This window comes from Piliocolobus tephrosceles, chromosome 6 (genome assembly GCF_002776525.5).
Source record: "Piliocolobus tephrosceles isolate RC106 chromosome 6, ASM277652v3, whole genome shotgun sequence".
In the NCBI taxonomy this organism is placed as follows: domain Eukaryota; kingdom Metazoa; phylum Chordata; class Mammalia; order Primates; family Cercopithecidae; genus Piliocolobus; species Piliocolobus tephrosceles.
Genome location: NC_045439.1, coordinates 55,770,540 through 55,791,511, shown reverse-complemented (window position 1 = coordinate 55,791,511; position 20,972 = coordinate 55,770,540). Strand labels below are relative to the sequence as shown.

Here is a 20,972-nt window from a genome sequence, read left to right as displayed (position 1 = left end):
AATAGTTCCTGTAAAATTCCTGAAGTTTACTTTGATTGATCTGGTTTTGGCCACACACCTGATGCCTGTTTGGGAGAATATCTAATGGGGTAAAGGTAATTTATTTAATAAAAAAAACAACTGTAAGAGTATATCTAACAGGCTAAAGGTAATGTGTTCCCCCTCCCTGTCAAAAAAACCTGTGGCGTTATTACACTCAGATAAAATGGATGTCATGCAACCAAAATACAATTATCTACTCCAAATCATCTTCATTGTAATTGAATTCATGTTGATGGCAACTCATGTATACATGTAGAGCTAGCACACTGCTTTCTCTTGGAACAAAGTTCTGATAATAACCTTCTCAGATCAAGTTTCAGCCCAGGGCACTTCTGAGGCCATTAAAGACCCTAGTCATAAAGAAGCAAAAATAGAGATAGTATCACTACGGGAACTAATTTGAGAAACCCAGGTTAAAAAGAGTGTTTTAAAAAGCAAATGCTAGCCAAAAAATATTTATAACACACCTCCTGCCAGGCAAAGTTGAAGTTTCAGCTAATAGGAGAATATTCCTGGTATGATCTTGGTGCCTTCCTTAACCAATAATTAGAGCCCCATGGTACAATGACCTTAGCAATTTTGGAAGCAGTAGCACCAGGAAAAGTGAGAGAGGTCAAAACGCTGTGTGTTCTGTAATGGACACAAGCCTGTTGGCATTTAGAAATTCCACAGTGTTTTGCTGTCAAATTTGTTTTAGAATTTCATTTCAGGAAAGTAAGTTCTAACTCTAATGTTATGGAGAAGTTTAAATATTTATACCAGAAAAAATAAAAAGCACAAAACCCTCTACCCCAGAGTCTCAACCATTGACAAGTTACATAATTCTAACGAGTGTAAAGTATCAAGCCCTGTGCATCTTGTTCTCTGCTGGGAAGGTGATGCTTCTGTTTCTCTTGGCTATAAGTTTGTTTGGCCTGAGCTGGATGTCAGCCTGATTCCTAACCCTCCTCATGGAGTCACAGGCTGTAATGCATGAGTCACAGAGGTTAAAACGCAGCCTTTTCTGGTTTATATTGTATGTGGATTCTGTAATAGTCTTGGAATAGTGTTCCATGATTCATATCCTACTCTGGTACGCCTTAGCCAAATGCATCTTCTGGTCGTGGTGATGTATATTGGGAGCCCTACGATGCTTACTGAGTATGGAGTGATTTAAGGAAATCATTTTTTCTGTCCCCTGGGAATTTTCTTTCTTATAATATCCCACCCAAATGTGATTTGTTTAAAATATTGTGGTGCTCACCTTTATCTTCACCATTAAATATGTCATACTAAATAATCTTGTGACCATACCGAGGAAACATCAAATATAAGAAGAGCATTTATTTTACAAAAAAAGAGGAGACATACCTGTAAGCATTTTGGAGGGTGAGCATATTTCCCAAAGATCTTGAGATTGGATGGATGTGGGCACCCTGTGTGGCCCTGAAAAAAAAACAAAACAAAACTATCTTGGGTCTTTTGTAATTGAACTAGAAACTGTACCAACCCAGAGTTTATAAACAGTATCATATAACATTTGTTTTGAAATATACAGAAATGTTAATGAGGTGATGGCTGTGAAATCATCTTTTACTAAGAAATACAATGTGTGCCTGCATCAAACAGTGGAAATAATTACCAATTTATTTTCTCCTATGAAAAAATGATACTCAAAGATCAGTGGGATCTTAGAAAGGGATCCGTGTTATTTGTGGAAGTATCTTAAGGCTAAATAACTGTGGCACCAAAGGAGAGGCAGCATAATTTTCTAAAACACAGAAAAATTTAAAAGAGGCATTGCCAGAAAATAAATGAGAATGTTCATTCTCACTAAGCGCTCTGAGTAATGTAAACATTTCTGGCATTTGTCCCCATTTTCTTCCTGGGACCTTTTAAATCAAAGTTTAGTAATTCATTCTTAATCACCCACAAGCTGTTAGCTACCCCGTGGCTTGTAGCCATCAGAATTAATTGCAGGTGCCCCTGTGGGTCTGCAGCATGCAGTAAACATGATCATGATGGATTCCTAACACAACCTGGCTGGCTTAGGGTCATTAGCGCTGGATCCCCTCTTCTTGTTCTGAAGTGTGTTTAATTCTCAGTGGATTTCTGAAGCAATATTTTGCCTTTCTTAAAGAAAATTGAAGAAAGTCTGTGAAATAGAAAAATAATTGGACTAAACTCTCAATTTTTTGGAAGGGGAAATGGGGAAACGGGGAGATGAGTTAAAGGCTTAAGTACTTCTGTGAAACTGTTTCTCTAAAGCAGGAAAAGAAAAGTGAATTTAGTGATGTTACATTTACCCTGGAACGAGCAATGTCAGCATCACCTGGGAGCTAATTAGAAACGCAAAATCTTGGCCCCTCCAGACCTGAATCAGAATCTGCATTTTAACACGGACCCAGGCAATTGGCATTCTTATCAACATTTGAGAACCATTGATGTAATCCATGCTTAGAATACGTCATTTATTTAGAGAGCTTATCATTCTGTCTAGAAGGCATTTATATTCCAGTTATGATTGCCAAAAAGTCCCAGAAAAAAGCAGGTGCAATGCTATTAACTGGTAGAGCACACTCTGAAGGCGGCAGCCATGCCTCTCTGGTCTTTGGATTCCCAGCACCTAGCTCAGTGTATGAAATGTTACGGTGGATGAATGGATGGGTGAATGGATGGATAGATGGATGGAGGGATGGATGGATGAATGGGTGGATGAAAAGCATGGTAAACCCCTAAAAAAAAAAAAACGAAAGATGAAGTGAATATTTTTAAAAAATCAGTTACAAGCAGATTTTTTTGTGTTATTCCATAGTATAGGCTTGCTTAATATCACAATCACAGTAGATTACATGGCAGGCTAACAAAGTCTTATTTTGAAAATTGGACAGTTCTAGGCCTCCAACAGCCTATGGAGCAAGGTTTGGTTTGTGGAAGGGTGTTCATTCCAGCAGAGAAGAATACCTTCCCTCATCTCATCTGCTACTGCATTAGTGCCCTCTATTGCTAAGTTCTTTTTTTCTAGCTAGGCCCTATTTCCACAGCTGGAGTATAAACCTTTTAAAGGCAGGACTCTGCCTGCAACATTGACTCTCCTGTCTCCAGCACATGTCCACTGACCTAAACCAATACCTTTTAAATTTTTGCATATTTTTAAATAATGCCTGTCCTTTGGTGCCACAGTTGTATAGCCTTAATGATACTTCCGCAAATAATGGGGATCGCTTTCTTTCTAAGATCCTGTTAATGCTGCTCATGCCACATTGGCTAATGCTGAGAGCTTACGACAACATGAAGAAATTCATTCCAGGAAGTAACAATCTGTGTCCTCTTTTCTCATCCCTAAATCCACCATTTCTTTTGAAAATAGGAATGATGTCTTTTTATTATTTTATTTTTTTGTTTAAAAAATTACTGGTTCTGTTGTGCAGGCTGGAGTACTGTGGTGCAATCATGGCTCACTGCAGCCTTGACCTCCCTGGGCTCAAGTGATTCTCCCACCCCAGCCTCCCGAATATCTTTTTATTATTGGCTCATTTTATTATATTCAATGAATTGTTGGAAATTAGAGCCAGCCAAAAATTGTATAAATATTGGGCTGCCTCTGCTTCTCTGACACTAGATGAAGATGGCATTTGTGCCTGTGTGTCTGTGGGGCCCTCAGGAAGCTTTTTTCCTTGAGAGGCCTTGCCAGTGCCAGCCTCATCAGAGGGCAGCTTGGGAGGAGACCCGCCATGCTTACAGCTTAAATGGATTCCTGAAATGATGTTTCATGGTGTAGAGGCAGAAGAAGGGTAGGACAGTGAGTGGAAGAAGCATTGGCCATGAAATCGGAAAACCTTGATTTGAATTGTAACTCTCCTACTCACTACTTGTATAATCTTGGCAATTTTCATCATGTCTGTGAAATACATTGTACAGTGCATGACAGGGAGTCAGTGTTCACCATTTGCTAGTTTCCCTTGCCTCTCTGAGCCTGTTTCCTCATTATGATGCATAAAAAGATCACATACTTTAATGCTTGTCACATAAAACGTGCATAATGAATGCTTTTAATTCCCTCCCAGTTTGCTGGTCCCGGGTACCACCCACACTGTCTGGCACTCCCTGTTTCTCTGTGTTGGATCTTCTTAAAGTGTTCTGTTGGATGACCTTCACTTGTTCCTTGACACCATGGTCAGAAATCATGGTCTATCTGCCAGGTGGACTTTCTTCCAGCACCTTCAGTAGTTTCTGTCCATCCCTGACCACCCACTAGATCCCTCATTTACCCAGCACATGTTTCTAGATCCAGGATCTCCCACTACTAAGTAAAAAAAAAACTTGTGCTATTTGCCACTGGGAACTGATTTGAAAATACTAGAATCCGGAAGGTTTATTCTTGGGGCACTTCCTCTTCAAATTCCAGTACTTTTGGCATTCTTGAAGGAAATACAAATTTTATAAATTATTTCTTTAAAATTAACTTAAAGTATATAGGTTCATCGTAGAAGGAAAACGGACTTAAATATAGATAATAAAAAGAAAGAAAAATAAGTTCAGTCGTAATCCTATTATACACAGAGAAAAATTATTTGTTACCTTGGTGAATAGCCTTTTAATTTTTATATATGACTCAGCACGGTGGCTCACACCTGTAATCTTAGCACTTTGGGAGACCAAGGTGGTCAGATTGCTTGAGCTCAGGAGTTTGAGACCAGCCCAAGCAACACAGCGAAACTCTGTCTTTCCAAAAATACAAAAAATTTATCCAGGCCTAATGGTTTGTACTTGTAGTCCCAGCTACTTGGGGGGCTGAGGTGGAAGGATGGCTTGAACCCAGGAGGTCAAGGCTGCAGTGAGCAGAGATCAGGCCACCGCGCTCCAGCCTGGGTGACAAAATGAGACCTCTTAAAAAAGAAAAAAAAACCCTTATCATGAATATGTAATATTCATTATTAAAAACCTTTATAATGAATATATAATAAATGCATTTTATATAAATATACAAATAAATGCATATAATATAAAATGCATTAGCATATATTATGTAAGTATATGTTAAAATATTTTTAGTATATAGGTATGTATTTGATCCCTTGGCCTCTTACTATTCTATGTTTTCAGAAACCATCAGAAATACACACACACAGTCTTAGTGTTCTTAGAGTTTTATAGCTTGTATTTTTTTTCCACCCGATTACCCCCTGTGCTATTGAATATCAATTATTGTTTAAACAAATCAATGTCTAGAACATTGCTTAGCCTGTAGTAGTGTACAATGAATAAATATTTTTAGAATAAATGAGAAAACATATCCTAATGTAATTTCTGTGTCAATTTTCAGCTTTCAATGTTGGATTTTCTTTTAAATGGGGTAAATCTGTTGATAAATTGTTATGAAAAGTTCACATGGAAAAAAAGCTTAAATGGATCCTGAAATGATGTTTCATGGTGTAGAGATTAAGATAGATCTTTACTAACATCTGTTGGTGAACCCGTCTGCCATAACTTTTTATTTTAGAACTGCACAGTGATTTAGCACTGAATCCTATTTGGACTAATTTAACCCTGCGAATCTGAAAATGATCTTTCCTTTAAAATTTGAGGGCTTCAAGTGCAATGTTTTCAGGGATTGGACAGTTACAAGAGGGACGAGTGCCTTTGAATTCCCTGCCAGTAGGCACAAACCCTGATGCCCCTAGGGGCTGGCAATGATTTCACAGGTCAAGTGGTGCAGATAGGAACCCACTGCAGTCACTCTGCAAAATTGGAGTGCAATACATGACGGAGAGTCAGCGTTCGCCCAGTGCTAGTTTCCAAAGGGCAGCCACTACTGAACTTTCATGTGGCAAGGTGGGGTCCAATGGCACCAGCTTGTTTTCTTTCTTCAGGAGAAGTAAAAAAACTTGAAAAATTACGTGAAATTCTTGATTCTGAAATAATAGCAGCTCATTTAATTTAAAATATGAAACTATGCAAGCAAAACAAAATCCACCTGAGAACAATGAGCCTCTGGGTTAAACTGAGGAACTGTTTAAATTGCCCCAGTTACTCAAATGCCAGGTGGAAGACTGCTTCAAAAGACTGGCTGGGTCTGCCTTCTTCGAGGGTGCAACACGTTGCTCTTGTGAGCCAGATCTAGGTTCTCAGTGGCTCCTGCAGGAAGTCATAAGTAGATGCAAGAAGTCCCAAGCTGGCAGCCTGCCAGGCGATTCCCGTAGGTAATGTCAATTCAAATAGAGGAGACTGCCAATACCTGTGACCTGGCACAGTGAATTGGCAAGCAGATCTGAAAGAGGTCTTAATACATTGTGAATAAGTCCTGATTTCTAGGGAGATCTCTTGGGCTGAATTATTTAAAACCCTCACATTTACCTTCTCTTGGAGCTCTATTGGAGTTAAAAGTCTCTACTGAATCTTAAAAAGGAAGCAAATGTCAAAAACGGACAAATCCCAGCCAAGTGATGGGAAATGTCATTTCAGGATAATAGTATCTGCACATTGGTCATTAAAATACATTATTTCCAATGAATGCCCTTAACTCTGCAGGATGGGAACATAGCTTTAATCGAACAGGTTCCCAGATCAGAGTACATCAAAACACGAGCAGCAGATTCTGTACTGCCTGATCAACAAAGGAAAGAAATCCAGAACACTTTCTTTTACATTTAAAATGCTTTATGAGGGAAATGAGTAGTTATTCATATTTATTATTGAGCATTTACAAGAATACTTGCTTATTGTTTTATTTCCTTATTATTTATTTTGAGCTGAGTTTCTGGTTATTAAGAAAGGGTCCTCTTTCTTAAAGCGTAGATACCTGATTTTGCAGCTAAAAGGAGCTAAAAGGTACATCAAACTGAAACACCTGCCTAGAGGTAGGAAAAGGGATCAGATTTTCTCTAGGGATACCTACTGATCAGCTCTAAGAGACACAAGTCCCTGAAGGACTTTGTTTTTCTGGTGCCTTTTTCTAATGCTGCTTTGGTCCTGAAGGAGTTGCAGATAATAAATAACTAAGAGAAGATGGTCGAGTTTATTGAGCGGATGGGGGCAGGCTGTGAATTTAGTAGGAAAAGAGAAATGGATCTGTGAAAATGTCTAGGAAGATAGGAACAAACTTGTACCTGAACATCAAAATAGCACCCTAATATCTTATTAGCAACAAGCATACCTGGGGCCCAGGTGTTGATTTCCAAGACCATTCTCCAATAAAAAGAACCACGGATTCTTGGAGACATGAATGATTCTAGGGCTGGAGCAAAAAATATACAAGAGGAACCTAGGGCACCCTGTTGAGCCAGAAAATAAGCAAGTTCTAAAACAAAACAAAGGCCAAAACGTACGATGATGAGAGTATTCAAAGGAACACAGGAGCCAACTGAAAGAGCTCCCAATGGCCAAAGCTGGAACAATTTGACAAATAAAGAATTATTTGGATTATAACTCAAAATACAAAATAAACATCCGTGAGTCCATGTTATAAATAAATGACTGAATAAATAAATGGTATAAAAGAGACAAATCTCCCAAGCAGAAAAATTCCATATTTTATGGAGATACTCTGGCCTCAAGGAGATGGAATGTAACTCCCAATTCCTTAATCGAGGCTGTGTATAGTAACTTCTTTCCAAAGAGTATAGTCCAGGAAGAAGCAAAAGAGTAACTTTATAGTGGGGAAACTTACAAACAGTACCTCAACTCAACATCACCAGCACAGTGACAAGTCGTGTTGATGCTATGCTATCCTTGATATGATGTGATGAAAATGGCATCTGTGGAATCTGTGACTTTCTCCCCAAAATCCATAACCACAGTCTAGTCATGAGAAAAACATCAGACAAATCCCAATAAAGGGACATTCTACAAAATATCCGAACGATATTCCCCAAAATGACTGTTCAGGTCATTGAAAGCAAGGAACACCTGAGAAACTGCCACAACCACGAGGAGTCTAAGGACACATCCAATTGACATTCGCATCCAAAATGGAATCCGAGACAGAAAAAGGACCTTAGGTGACAACTAAGGAAAGGGGAACAAAAGTATGGACTGTAGTTAGTGACACTGTGCCAATTTTGGTTCTTTAGTGCTAATAAGTATACCTTATATAAGATGTTAATAATAAGAGGACCTAGCACATGGTACATGGGAACTCTGGGCTATTTTCACAATTTTTCTGTAAATCCAAACTGTTCTGAGAAATAAAGTTTGTTTTTAAAAGAGCCATCCTGGCCTGCACTAGGAAATACTTACTCCATACATTGTGGACCCTTCCTCCAATACAAGATTTCTCAAGTAGCTTTCTTGGTTAAAAGGGCAGTGATGTAAAAATAGGCATCATTTTACCAAAGGGCCACCAGATGGCTGTCATCTGGCAGAAGTCTACTTCCTGGGCTTTCTAGATGCATACGTGTCTATCACCGGGAGCGTTCAACCTCCAAAGAAGAGTTCTACTAATTGTATCTGTCTAAAAATGTGATAAATTTAAGTTTCAAGTGATAGCAGTTAGTTCACATTGTAAATATACAACTCAGTTTGTTTGTACTAAATTTAAACCAAATTGCCTACTGTGTCCCAGGAAATATTTCAGCCAGTTACCTTTGATTTTCACAATTGGGCTACATAGAAATTTCTTTTGGAGCCAATTAATTGGAAGCACTTATAAGTTGGTAGCTTTAATTACATACTGCTGTAGTCTGCTCCTGGTTAAAAAGGCACCTGATAGGCCGGGCACGGGTGGCTCATGCCTGTAATCCCAGCACTTTGGGAGGCTGAGTCGGGCAGATCACCTGAGGTCGGGAGTTTGAGACCAGCCTGACCAACATGGAGAAAGCTCGTCTCTACTAAAAACACAAAATTAGCTGAGCGTGGTGGCGTCTGTCTACAATCCCAGCTACTCGGGAGGCTGAGGCAGGAGAATCACTTCAACTAGAGAAGCGGAGGTGGCGGTGAGCAGAGATTGCACTATTGCATTCCAGCCTGGGCAACAAGAGCGAAACTCTCAAAAAAAAAAAAAAAAAAAAAAAAAAAAGCCCCTGATAAATAGTAGTGATATGTTAAAGAAAAAAATGCTACTGTTGAAGTTGCTGTTAATTACATATTGGGTACTGCTTACTTCCTATGTAAGGTCCCAATCCTTTGGATGATTTGTTCAAAGGTTGGAACAAGAGATATGCAGAGGCACTTGATAATCACCTCTTGCCTTCTGAGGTAGTCATTTGTACCTACCTCAGCTACTCATAAGCTCCTTCAAAACTAGGGCTAAGTATTGATCACCTTTGTATTTCCCATGCAATGGCCAAAGGGCCTTGCCTCAACACATTTTTGGTGAATTGGTTAAACAAGGTACACCTCTGCGGTTCCTATGCCTTAACTGGAGGCTTAGACTGGAATCACAGAATAGTCAGAATGTGCCATCTTGATTACTGCTTCCTTTCTACCCACAGACATCAATGGTAAAATGAGACACTTTTGTTCTCTCAGATTTCTGTATTTTAATGCACTATAAATTATGTATTTTAATGCACTGTATTCATTTTTCATATCAATCACCGAATAATTAGAAGGTATTTCTTCTTAACAAGTGTCAAAACATTTCATAGCCCCAGTTTACTTTGTAGAATTTTACACTGTGAGTAGGTGAGAGCCTTAATCATCAGAGTAAAACCTTAAGTGCTAAAATCCGCTCTGTGGTGACATTTACTTAATTGCTTTATAAAACTGAGGCTCAGTCAAGTTTGTCTTCCTCAGCTACTCTTCTTTTTTATCTTATTATGCATTTAGACGGAGTCCCTGGTGGGCCAGGGGCCAGGGGTATTGGCATTAGACATGGTTTCTATTCCAAAGGAGATTTAGTCTGTTATTATGTCTAAACTTTCCAATTCGTAGTCCATTCTAGTTTTTAGGAGGATTAACGTACATCTTATCTGCAATATAGTAATATTAGCCTTATCCATCATTGGAGAGTGAGTTCACCACCTAATTCTTTCCTGAGCTACCCCTGTCTCCTTTTCTACCCCTTCCACCATACTGCATAGTTTCAACCAAAACTTCTACTCAAGTGGCTTCCAAATCCAGATCTAAATCTCTGACCATTATTCTAAACCTAAGATGCCTGTTTTCCCAGACTCACAAATTTTACTTTTTGAGGAACCATATTATTTTTTTCTGACACTTATCATGATGCTTTGTAGGCTATAAGAAAGTAATAAACCCAACGTGGTGGCATGTCCCTATAATCCCAGCTACTCTGAGGCTGAGTGGGGAGGACTGCTTGAGCCCTAGAATGTGAGTCCAGCCTGGGCAACATAGTAAGACCCTGTCTGAGAAGAAGAAAAGAAGAAGGAAGAAAGGAAAAAAGGGAGGAAGGAAATGAGCAAATGAAGCATTATTCACAATAGCCAAGATATGTAATCAACCTAGGTGTCCATCAACGGATGAGAAAATGTGGTGTGTGTATATATATATATATATATATATGCATTGGAATATTATTCAGCCTTTAAAAAGAAGAAGGAAATCCTGTCACTTTCTTTGTTTTTTTTTCTTTTTTTTTTTGAGACAGACTCTCACTCTGTTGCCCAGTCTGGAGTGCAGTGGCGCAATCTCGGCTCACTGCAACCTCCGCCTCCTGGGTTCAAGCAATTCTCCTGCCTCCTGAGCAGCTGGGACCACAGGCGCCCGCCACCACGCCTGGCTAGTTTTTTGCATTTTTAGTAGAGACGGGGTTTCACCGTGCTAGCCAGGATGGTCTTGATAATCCTGTCACTTTCAATGACATGGATGAACCTGGAGGACATTATGCTAAGTGGTATAAGCCAGGCACAGAAAGCCAAATACAGCATGATCGCACCTGTTTGTAGAATCTAAAAAAGTAAAACTCAACTAGTGGAATCGTGGTCATCAATGACTAGGGCAAGGCTGGGGCAGGGTGATGGTAAGGAGAGGGATTGGAAAATGTTCTTTAAAGGATACAAAATTTCAGTTAGACAGGAAACATAAATTCAGGACATCTGTACAACATGGTGACTAGAGTTAATAACAATGTATTGTATACTTGAAAATTGCTAAGAGAATAGATTTTAAATGTTCTCACCACAAGAAAATAAGTACGTGAGGTAATAGATATATTAATTAGCTTGATTTAGCCCTTCCCCAGTGTATTCGTATATCAAAATACCATGTTGGGACACAAAGAAGGGAACAACAGACACCAGGATCCACTTGAAGGTCAAGAGTGGGAGGAGTGAGAGGATGGAAAAACTACCTTTTGGGTGCTAGGCTTACTAAGTGACAAAATATATACCAAACCTCTGTGACACACAACTTACCTATATAGCAAACCTGCATGTGTACCCCTGAACTAAAATAAAAGTTTTAAAAAAAGGACAATTGGTAAGGAAAGTACAATTATTATTTGAGGCTTTCATGAAGATACCAAAAGATAAAAAGATGATTTTTGGTTAATAATTTGTTTACAACTGTATAGTTGTCTTTTATTCTCAATAAATTATTGAATTCCTTAAAAAATATGTTGTACACCATTAATATATACAATTTTCGTTTTTTAATAAATGCCTTTGTAAAAATTAAATGAGGCTAGGCACAGTGGCTCATGCCTGTAATCCCAGCACTTTGGGAGGCTGAGGCAGGTGGATCTCCTGAGGTCAGGAGTTTGAGACCAGCCTGGCCAACATGGCGAAACCCTGTCTCTACTGAAAATACAAAAATTAGTCAGGCATGTTGGTACATGCCTGTAATCCCAGCTACTCAGGAGGCTGAGGCAGGAGAACCACTTGAACCTGGGAAGTGGAGGTTGCAGAGAGCTGAGATTGCGCCATTGTACTCCAGCCTGGGCGACAGAGTGAGACTATGTCTCAAAAAAACAATTAGCAAATGAATATGTATATAATATGGAAAACAAAAGCAGACTCTCTTAGGAGCTAACAATTTTAGCCATTTTAAATGAGAAGTCTCCAAAAATGACATCATATAATATAATTGTATAATTACACACCTTTTCCAACAAAATCTACTAAACATAATTTAAACTTTTTTCTTTTCATTTTCTTTTTTTTTCTTTTTACTTAGAGACCACCCTTATGAATATCAGTTACTATGTAACATGCGATAACACAGTAGCCCTTAGGTGTTTTAATCATTTGAGAAAATTTTCCCTCCTCTAAAGGAGTTCTTTTGTCTGCTTTTCATATTCTTCACTGTCAGGATGCCAGCTGTCATTTCTTGCTGTCACTGGTGTCTGTACCTCCAGCATCAGCCCCACCCTTGTTCCCTGATTGTACTACTCCTTGCCAAATTTTATGACTTAACCTCTATGGGTTAGGAAACCCTATAGCTATGTTTGTAGACATTTCTAAACAAAAAGTAAGGTCTAAGCAAGGCCTTGGGGAGTTATTTTATGAGTACAGTGTGTGGATTGGTTTCAGTCCATTTTATCCACACTGAAACAGTTTGTTGCTGCATTTCTTAGTTTAACTGTCCTAGATAAATGAAGTTGCTAGATGAGACAAAGTTGCATATCAACATACCCTGGCAAACAGGCCTTCATTTGATTTGATACCTACTCTCTGATTCTAGAGAATATACTAACTCTCACTCAGAAAAGAAATAAGATCTGTAAATGTAAATTCAATAGGAAAATATTATTTTTTCCATCCATCTCCCTACTTAAAGTTCATAATTTTTGCCTTCTTCTGCAAGACTTCAACCATCATTGTTTGAGTGTTTCTCAAAGTGTGGTCCTTAGACCAACTGCATCAGAAACACTCAGATTGCATGTGAACAAGCAGATTCTTTGGTCCTACCCTTGGTCAATCCAATCAAAGTCCTCCGGTGATGATGGTATATTCCAGGTTTGTTTTTTTTTTTTTAAGCAAGCCCTCCTTGTGGTAAATTTTCAGGCATATGAGAGTTTATATCACCAAGCTAGAATGACTCCTCTGACATTCTTCATAATTCTCTTCCACCAACCCTTCCTCCTATCTCTATGCTTTCTTTTCCAGTTTCATACTTTCTGCTTATCCACTTTTTCTTGAATTTTCTCTTCTCCAGACCTCCAAATTCAGAACCTTCCTTTGAATATTTTATGACCATCAATCTTTCCCTAATCAAGAACAAATAAGGTAATCATTTTTTTCCTGAACATACAATTCCTGCAATATGCCTATCCCCTTCCCTGAGCCTGCAAGATTGATAGATGGATTATACAAAGTGACGGAAACACTTTTTCTGGGAGTTTTTTCAGAAGTGAGTATAAGCACAATCATGTTCATAGGTAGAAAGAGAACTAGATGACTTACAAAGCCATTTCCAGTCCTGCCTAGTCTTCACATTGTAAATGCTAATTTAATTTTTTTAATTTTCTGTCCTTTCCTTTTTAAGACGTTTCTGCTGGTCTTTTGTCTTTATATTTTGAAACTTTTCTATTCTAGGACTATGCTTTATAATCATGTTGTATCTCTTATAATAGTAGACACTAGCAATATGCAATACATTTATGGACATGGAATAAATCCATATTGATCTATACTTTGCATCCTTGTTTTCTGTACCACAATTGAGGTGTGAGAAGGCAGAGTCTCACCTAATACAATGAAATAAACATCGCCCAACACAAAATTGAATTAAGTTTTATGCTTATTTAAATTTTCTCTGATAAGAAGTTCTTAAAATAAAAGGTTTTATATCAGTGTCATATATTTATGTACCAAATTACACGTTGAATGGAGTAGTAATAGTAATATTCATGTAGGCCAGCAACAGTGTTTCAGAAGCTGCATGGGAGACAGACAGGCCTGGTAACAGCCAAGCGGGCAGGTGATCTCTGTTGACATCCCATTCCTTTGCATTGATCCTACTTTGTTTGTTTGTTTGTTTGCTTGTTTTTTGAGACCAAGATTCGCTCTTGTTGCCCAGGCTGGTGTGCAATACCATGATCTCAGTTCACTGCAATCTCTGCCTCCTGGGTTCCAGTGATTCTCTTGCCTCAGCCTCCCCAGTAGCTGGGATTACAGGCATGCGCCACCATGCCTGACTAATTTTTGTATTTTAGTAGAGACAGGGTTTCACCATGTTGATCAGGCTGGTCTCGAACTCCTGACTTCAGGTGATCCAACTTCCTCAGCCTCCCAAAGTGCTGGGATTACAGGCGTGAGTCACCACACCTGGCCAACCCCACTTTTTAGGTACCCAGAGTCCTCTCAAAGGTGCCCTTCCTACATCCTACCATGACCTGTTCACCCATGAATTTCTCCAAACTCCAAAATTACTCTTGGTTTCTCTTTAATAAAAGTTTCCAGTCTATCATGGTATTAGGGAGAAAGTAATCTGATGTTTGCATTTTATTTAAAAAGTTTATTGAATAAAATTAATGTCAGATTATTGACATCTATATGGTCCACATTCTTAAGCCCCTCTTCCTGCTGTCAGAAGACTATGAGTTAGTGACTTGCTATCCCACTTGAAAATGTCTTGGTTTGGGGAAGAGAGCTAAATTGTGAGTACAGAATATTTGCCCTTTGAATCTAGGTAACTTAAGATGAAGTGTTTCTGTAGGAGGCAGTTACACCAGCTGCCTTTCAAGGATGAATCAGGATTCAGATGAATTCAGCCACACATGATTTCTTTGTATCAATGACAACATTAATTTCTCAGACTATCAATATGGTCTTTCTCTTGTGGCCTCTAACCCTAACCCTGTTACAAAGAAGGCATTTTTAATCCCTGAGGGCTAAAATATAGAATTGAATAAAGGCAAGCAATTCCATTTGGAACGTCCCATCAGCATTGGAAGGGCCCTCCTTTATACCGCAGCCTGTTGTGGCTAAGCACTAAGAATGTATTATGAACTACCAGTGCTCAGAGAGCAGCGGGGGAAGTATCTTCTCTAGACAACAACAGCTGAAGCTGTGAATCATGCATTTAAGTAACAGAGTTGTAGGCAAATATAGTAGACTTGTAAGCAAAGATTATATTGAATTTGACAACAGGCTTGGGTGGTTTATTTATTTATTTATTTTGATGACTTCAACCTGATATTGACCTGATGAGCTCAGAAAAACAGTCTTGAGCTGAAAAGCACTCACTTCCCAGCAGAGGTTTCCATGTTAATGGATATGTCAACCTTATTCAGTGAAAAAGAAGGTCAAGGGCATCCGAATAATACATATAACCCTTTCAGGCTATTTTAATTGAGTTTTTCAGTATCATAATTCACTAAGAAGAAAAAGGGAAGACATCAGCTCAGATTCATTTTGATTGTTATCCCAATTGAAAAAAAATACATGTTTAGTTTATCTTTGCTAGAAAATCTGATCTTGTAGAACGATCCTGGTGTTAAACCATTTTCTAAAACTACATTTTCAGAATTAGCCAGTTCAGGTTCTTTTTCTATTCTGTAGAATTTGGCCAGAATGAAAGATTCCCACCCTAGCTTTGTTATCTGCCTTTTAGGGTCCAAGTCTGTCACCAATTGCTCCTTCAGCTCCAAGATGACTTGAGCGATGAGTATTTGAGGAAGCAAAGAGCACTGCAAAGTAAATATCCATCTTTCACCCCCACATTTCTATCCTGCCCATCCCTGCATCTGCAGGCTCCATGATCAAAAATAAATACCTTGCTTCCTTAATCAGAATTTAGGTATCAACCAAAGATTGCCTGGATCCAGGGACTAATGGGAGTAGGTCACAGGAGATTAGATCTAGATCTTACCCAGATGGACAATCTCTATCTAGGAGGTCATGCATGGTACCATTTATCAGGAAGCAGAAGATAGCATGCATATTGCTCAGGCCACATGGCACCCTGGGATCTTCAAGCTGGCCCAAGTGTATGTACTGTGGAGACACAGTTTTGTAAAAACTCTGATACCAAAGTAGTTCAGAATGAGTAGGAGTGGGAAGTCAATCATGCATGGGGACTGCATGAGCCCCCTGAAGTGTTAGCCTAGATAAAGCTTCTCCAGTTTATTTCTTGGCAAAGAGTATTCCCTCACTCCAACCCAAGGGTGATTTCTATACAGTAGCTAAATATCTAAACAGGTTATCATAATGGATTGGGAAAATATATTACCAAGAAGATCTGAGTCAGGACAGCTTTCTTCCAGCATAAGACTTGATAACCTGAATTAAATTAAACATGATGGGTTCATTAAGAAGCACAATTTGCGTGATAGTAATTATTAATTGCGCCAGTTACTATTGCTGCACAAGAAACCACCCCAAAACTTAGTGGCACAAAATAGACATTTATGATACTCTTGGATATAGAATTCTCTGCTGGTCAATAATTCAGATGGGACACAGAAAGGATAGTTTGTCTCTTTGCACAATGTCTGGGACCTCAGCTAGGGAGACTCATGACCTGGGGGTGATTTGATGACTCAGGGCTGAATTGATTTTGATGTTTCTTTCTGCCATGTCTGACAGTTGATGTTGACTGTAGGCAGAGAGCACAGTAGACTGCTGACCGATGTGTAGCACCTGCAGCATGGCAGCCTCAGAAGAGCCAGACTTCTTCCATGGTAACTAGCTCCTCCCAGAGCGAGTATCCCAAGAGAACCAGGAGGAAGCTTTATGACCTTTTCTGACCTAGCCTCATACAGCATCATTCCCATAGCAAAAGAATTATCGCTTACAAGTCCAGATTCAAGGGGCAGAGTGAAAGACCCTACTCTCAATGTGTCAGATAATTTTTATGTAAGATTTAAATATATTTTCAAATTGCCTCATTCATATAAGGCATAGCCATCAAGAGCTAGAGCCATGGTAGGAGAAAGCTTGTTGGCCAGGCGTGGTGGCTCATGCTTGTAATCCCAGCACTTTGGGAGGCCGATGGGGGTGGATCACTTGAAGTCGGGAGTTCGAGACCATCCTGGCCAGCATGGCAAAAACCCGTCTCTACTAAAAATCCAAAAAATAACTGGGCATGGTGGTGGGTGCCTATAATCTCAGCTACTCTGGAGGCTGAGGCACGAGAATCACTTGAACCTGGGAGGCAGAGGTTGCAGTGAGCTGAGGTCGTGCCACTGCACTCCAGCCTGGGCAATAGAGCGAGACTCAGTCTCAAAAAAAAAAAAAAAAAAGAATAAAGAAAAAAGTTTCTGTGGTTGCAACACAACTTTGATGTAATGCGTAGCTCAGTAACAACTCAGAAGTGAAGAAAGTATACAGAAGGTCTATGATTATACTAATGGCTATGAAAAATGCTTAATATAATCAAGCTTGGAAAATCCATTTTTATTCACTGATAGTAAGGTTTCTAACTATACACTTAGAGATATTTAGAAACAATTTTATTTTCAGAATTCCCACAAGATTAATAACTTTGTGATCACAAGTCATAAACTTTCAAGTTCTAACCACTTTTACCTCTTGAAAACAATTGTTTTATTACCATTTCTAAACTTTTTATTACGGAAAATTTCTTTTCAGGTATGCAGCTAGGTACTGATTTCATTTATTACAGCTCTAGTCACTATTTATCCTACTCCTTGTTCAATATTACTTCACACCCCCACAGAGGGGCCCGATTTCCTCCACCAGCATCCCTTGGTCATGTTCAGGCTTCACACTGCATTTCATTGAGCCTCTCTTTACACGGTACTTATATTTGTCGTTACTTTGAAACATGTAAATTCCTAAGCTTGGAGAGTATTCTCATTAGGGCCAGGGAAAATGCATTTGTGTTTCTGTCTTTGATCTCTGAGGTAGTATGTGATTTAAGTTTGCCTCAGATCCTCAGTTTCCTCTCTACAATAATGAATTTGGGCAGAAACCTGTATGATCTAGTTTTAGACAAAAATCTCTTTTTTAAAGGTTTTAAATGAGATGAAAAAGAAATTGGCCTCTTTGAGAAGAGAGGAAGTAAAAACGGAGCGACTTGAAGGGACCCAGGGAGATTAAGTGGCCTCCATTTTGAGCAGGCAGCTCTGGGGTCTGAGAGAGCTGGCCGAGGGTGGCTTTGACAGAGAGAGATTATGGACAGCAGCAACTCAGAATAAGAGGTGGTTTAAAGGATATAATTAACAATCCTCTTCTGAAAAGCAGCACAACAGCCTTAGAAAGAGAGGTCAAGGGCCCTTTTGGAAAGGCCTCAGGGCAACAACCTCTTCTAAGCAAATGTTTAAATAAGCAGTTCTCATAACAGTTAAAGGGTGACTTCACCTGCATGTAGGAGCTTGTATTTGCTAAAATCAGGTACCATGCCACTCACAGAAAGAAGTTTAACAACACGTGGGATATTTTCCTAATTAAAAATACAGGAAAAGAAACGTATGTGCATTTTCTATGTGTATATATTTAAAGAGAATCAAAAACACAGGGAAGTGATTTTTCACGACGGTAATAATGGCAGACCTGTTCATGATGCTTTACTTGCCACGGTGTACTGTCCAGCTTGCATTCATTTCTGTTTGTAAAACCCATGAAAGTCTTGAGCGAATACTTCCTTGGAAAAGCTTTTATAATTCAAAAGTCATCAACTCAAAAGACCGGGTTTGGCTCCTTGGATGGCACTGCCTCAGGGCCTCCCCCCTTTGTTCTTCTGTGTTCACAGAGAGAGGAGGTGGAGCCAAGGAAGATGAAAGTTCTTGACACTAATGCCTGGCAGGACAAGTCTGGCAACTTTCAGAACAATGCAAATTGAATGGCCAAATTAGACAGTTTTTCCCAAACTGAAATGACTTCTTCACAGAAAGTTGTAACACTTGGCTTACGCGTGCCAAACACTAGTGTAACCCACTTGGGGGCAGCTGTAGTTGAGCTCTAGTAAGCTTCTAGGTGCTGCTAGAACGATACCGGATTAGCCCACTGGGTTCAAGTACCAAGAATTGATGGTATGAGGTGAGGCATGCTCTTCTAGGCTTCTTGCCCAAAGGTAGTTTGGGTTTGTTTTTAAATATTTGAAAAGAAACAACCCTTTTCACTTTCAGTCTTGAGCAATAGACAGAGGTTTCTGATGGAGGTGATGGTGATAGTGGTGGTGCTGGTGGTGGGGGCGGGTAGTTGTGGGTCGTCCTTGTTTTGTTTAAATGAATCACCAAGAGCCAGACAATGCCATGGTAAAAAATAGGCTCTGAAGATCTAGCCCAACCACCTCCATTAACAATGAAGGAAGTGGGGCCTCAGGGAACAGCAGCAGTTCTAGAAGTGGGAGGCCTTCGATGGAAGTCATGAATTGGGGCACATTGTGTTATTATGTTCCCTCATTTGAGGATCAAAAACCAGGAAAGTTTAATGAATCTCTCCAAGTTCACAGAGCTGTTTATTAAAAGAGTCAAGACAGTGGCAGGGCACAGTGGCTCACGTCTCTAATCCCAGCACTTTGGGAGGCCAAGGCGGGCAGATCAAAAGGTCAGGAGATCGAGACCATCCTGGCTAATGTGGTAAAACCCCATCTCTACTAAAAATACAAAAAAATTAGCCAGGCATGGTGGCAGGCACCTGTAGTCCCAGCTACTCAGGAGGCTAGGGCAGGAGAACAGCAGCGGCAACCCAGGAGGAGGAGCTTGCAGTGAGCCGAGATCATGCCAGTGCACTCCAGCCTGGGTGAAAGAGGGAGACTCCATCTCAAGACAAAGCCCACTGGGCTAAAGAAATGTGTGCATTTAGGGTAGTCAAATGAACAAATGAATGACCATTCCAGTACCAGCATGAAAAGTCATTCCAAATTGAACACACGCAGCTTGCATTGACCAACCACTTGGATGCGCCCTACATTTCCTCAGAGCAAACAGTAAAGAATCGATTGTCTACAGTAAAGACCCATACAGATGTATCTGGCTTTATAGAATACACAGTGCTACTTTTCAGGTAGATTTGACCATATTTTAAATATATCTGAACAACTCTGCTTTGAAAAATTCTTTGTAAAATAGGGACGTTTTCTGAAAAATCCGATAAGCAACCTCAATTTATCTGCTTTTCAATCCGAATTTTCCCACTTAATATTTCTTTCACCTGGGTCTTTTTAAATTCATCGAGCTGGAAGAGTTAATGAAGCTCCAACCTTCCTACACAGTAGCCAGGCAACCCACCATCCTCGAATATGCATTTTGAGTTACTATCCCCAATGTATCCAGTTGGTGCAAAAGTAATTGCAGTCTTGCCATTACTTTTTACCGCAATTGCTTTTGCACCAACCCAATACTTTCAAAACCGAAAGTTAAACTGTTTGTGTGTGTTGTCCATGATAGTTTCCTCTCTAGACTAAGAAGAAAGTTTTGTAAAGTATCCTTCAGTGTATAAGTTGTTTTGCCTTGCAGAAGTTGGACTGAGAGGGTAAGATCACTTCTTTTCATAGAACTGGTTGAGGTTGAGCATTTGTCACAGGCCCCCTATGTAGGAGCCTCTGTTAATGCACAGCAGGGATTGAAAACGCCCACAGGAGCCAGACATTTGCTACAGATGAGCAAAGCAGCAGGTTGAGTGACAGAAGCAACAGGAAGTGGGATGGGAGGTGGGGAAGGAGTAGTTAGTGCCCCATCTGATGGGATGGGTGCTACTTAGCTCCAATTCATGCAGAAACATAGGCCAGTTACCATGCAGAAACACAGGCCAGATTCTGACAGACTCTTCATGTTTTAAAAGAAAAAAATGTATTTTAATGTAAAATCTTCCGACTTGTTAATGTTGACAACTAACTCAAATTTGTTTTGAAATGTGGGAAGGTCAAATTAAAAAGTCCCTTGACCCTCTGGTTACCAGTATGAGACTTCTAGACGCTACCATGACTACCCATCTGCTTTTGTTTATGTTTTCTTTTAGGGACAAGGTTTCCCTCTGTCACCCAGACTGGAGTACAATGGAGGCATCGGAGCTCACTGCAACCTCCAACTCCTGGGCTCCAGTGATCCTCCTGCCCCAGTCCCCTTAGTAGCTAGGACTATAGCCATGTGCCAACATGCCTGGCTAATTGTTTTGTAGAGACAGTGTCTGGCTTGCTATGTT

The 20,972-nt window shown here is 39.7% G+C and overlaps 1 long non-coding RNA gene across 1 annotated transcript in view; it reads right to left on the bottom strand.

The window, feature by feature from the left end:
• Window positions 1-200: 200 nt before the first annotated feature.
• Window positions 201-20,972, bottom strand: part of LOC111549473 — a 54,332-nt gene continuing 33,560 nt past the window's right edge. Inside the window, exons 3-4 of the long non-coding RNA XR_002733749.1 lie at window positions 1,286-1,467; window positions 201-392 (exon numbers count right to left, since the gene is read on the bottom strand). This is a non-coding gene — a long non-coding RNA (uncharacterized LOC111549473). The remainder of the gene's footprint in view (window positions 393-1,285; window positions 1,468-20,972) is intronic.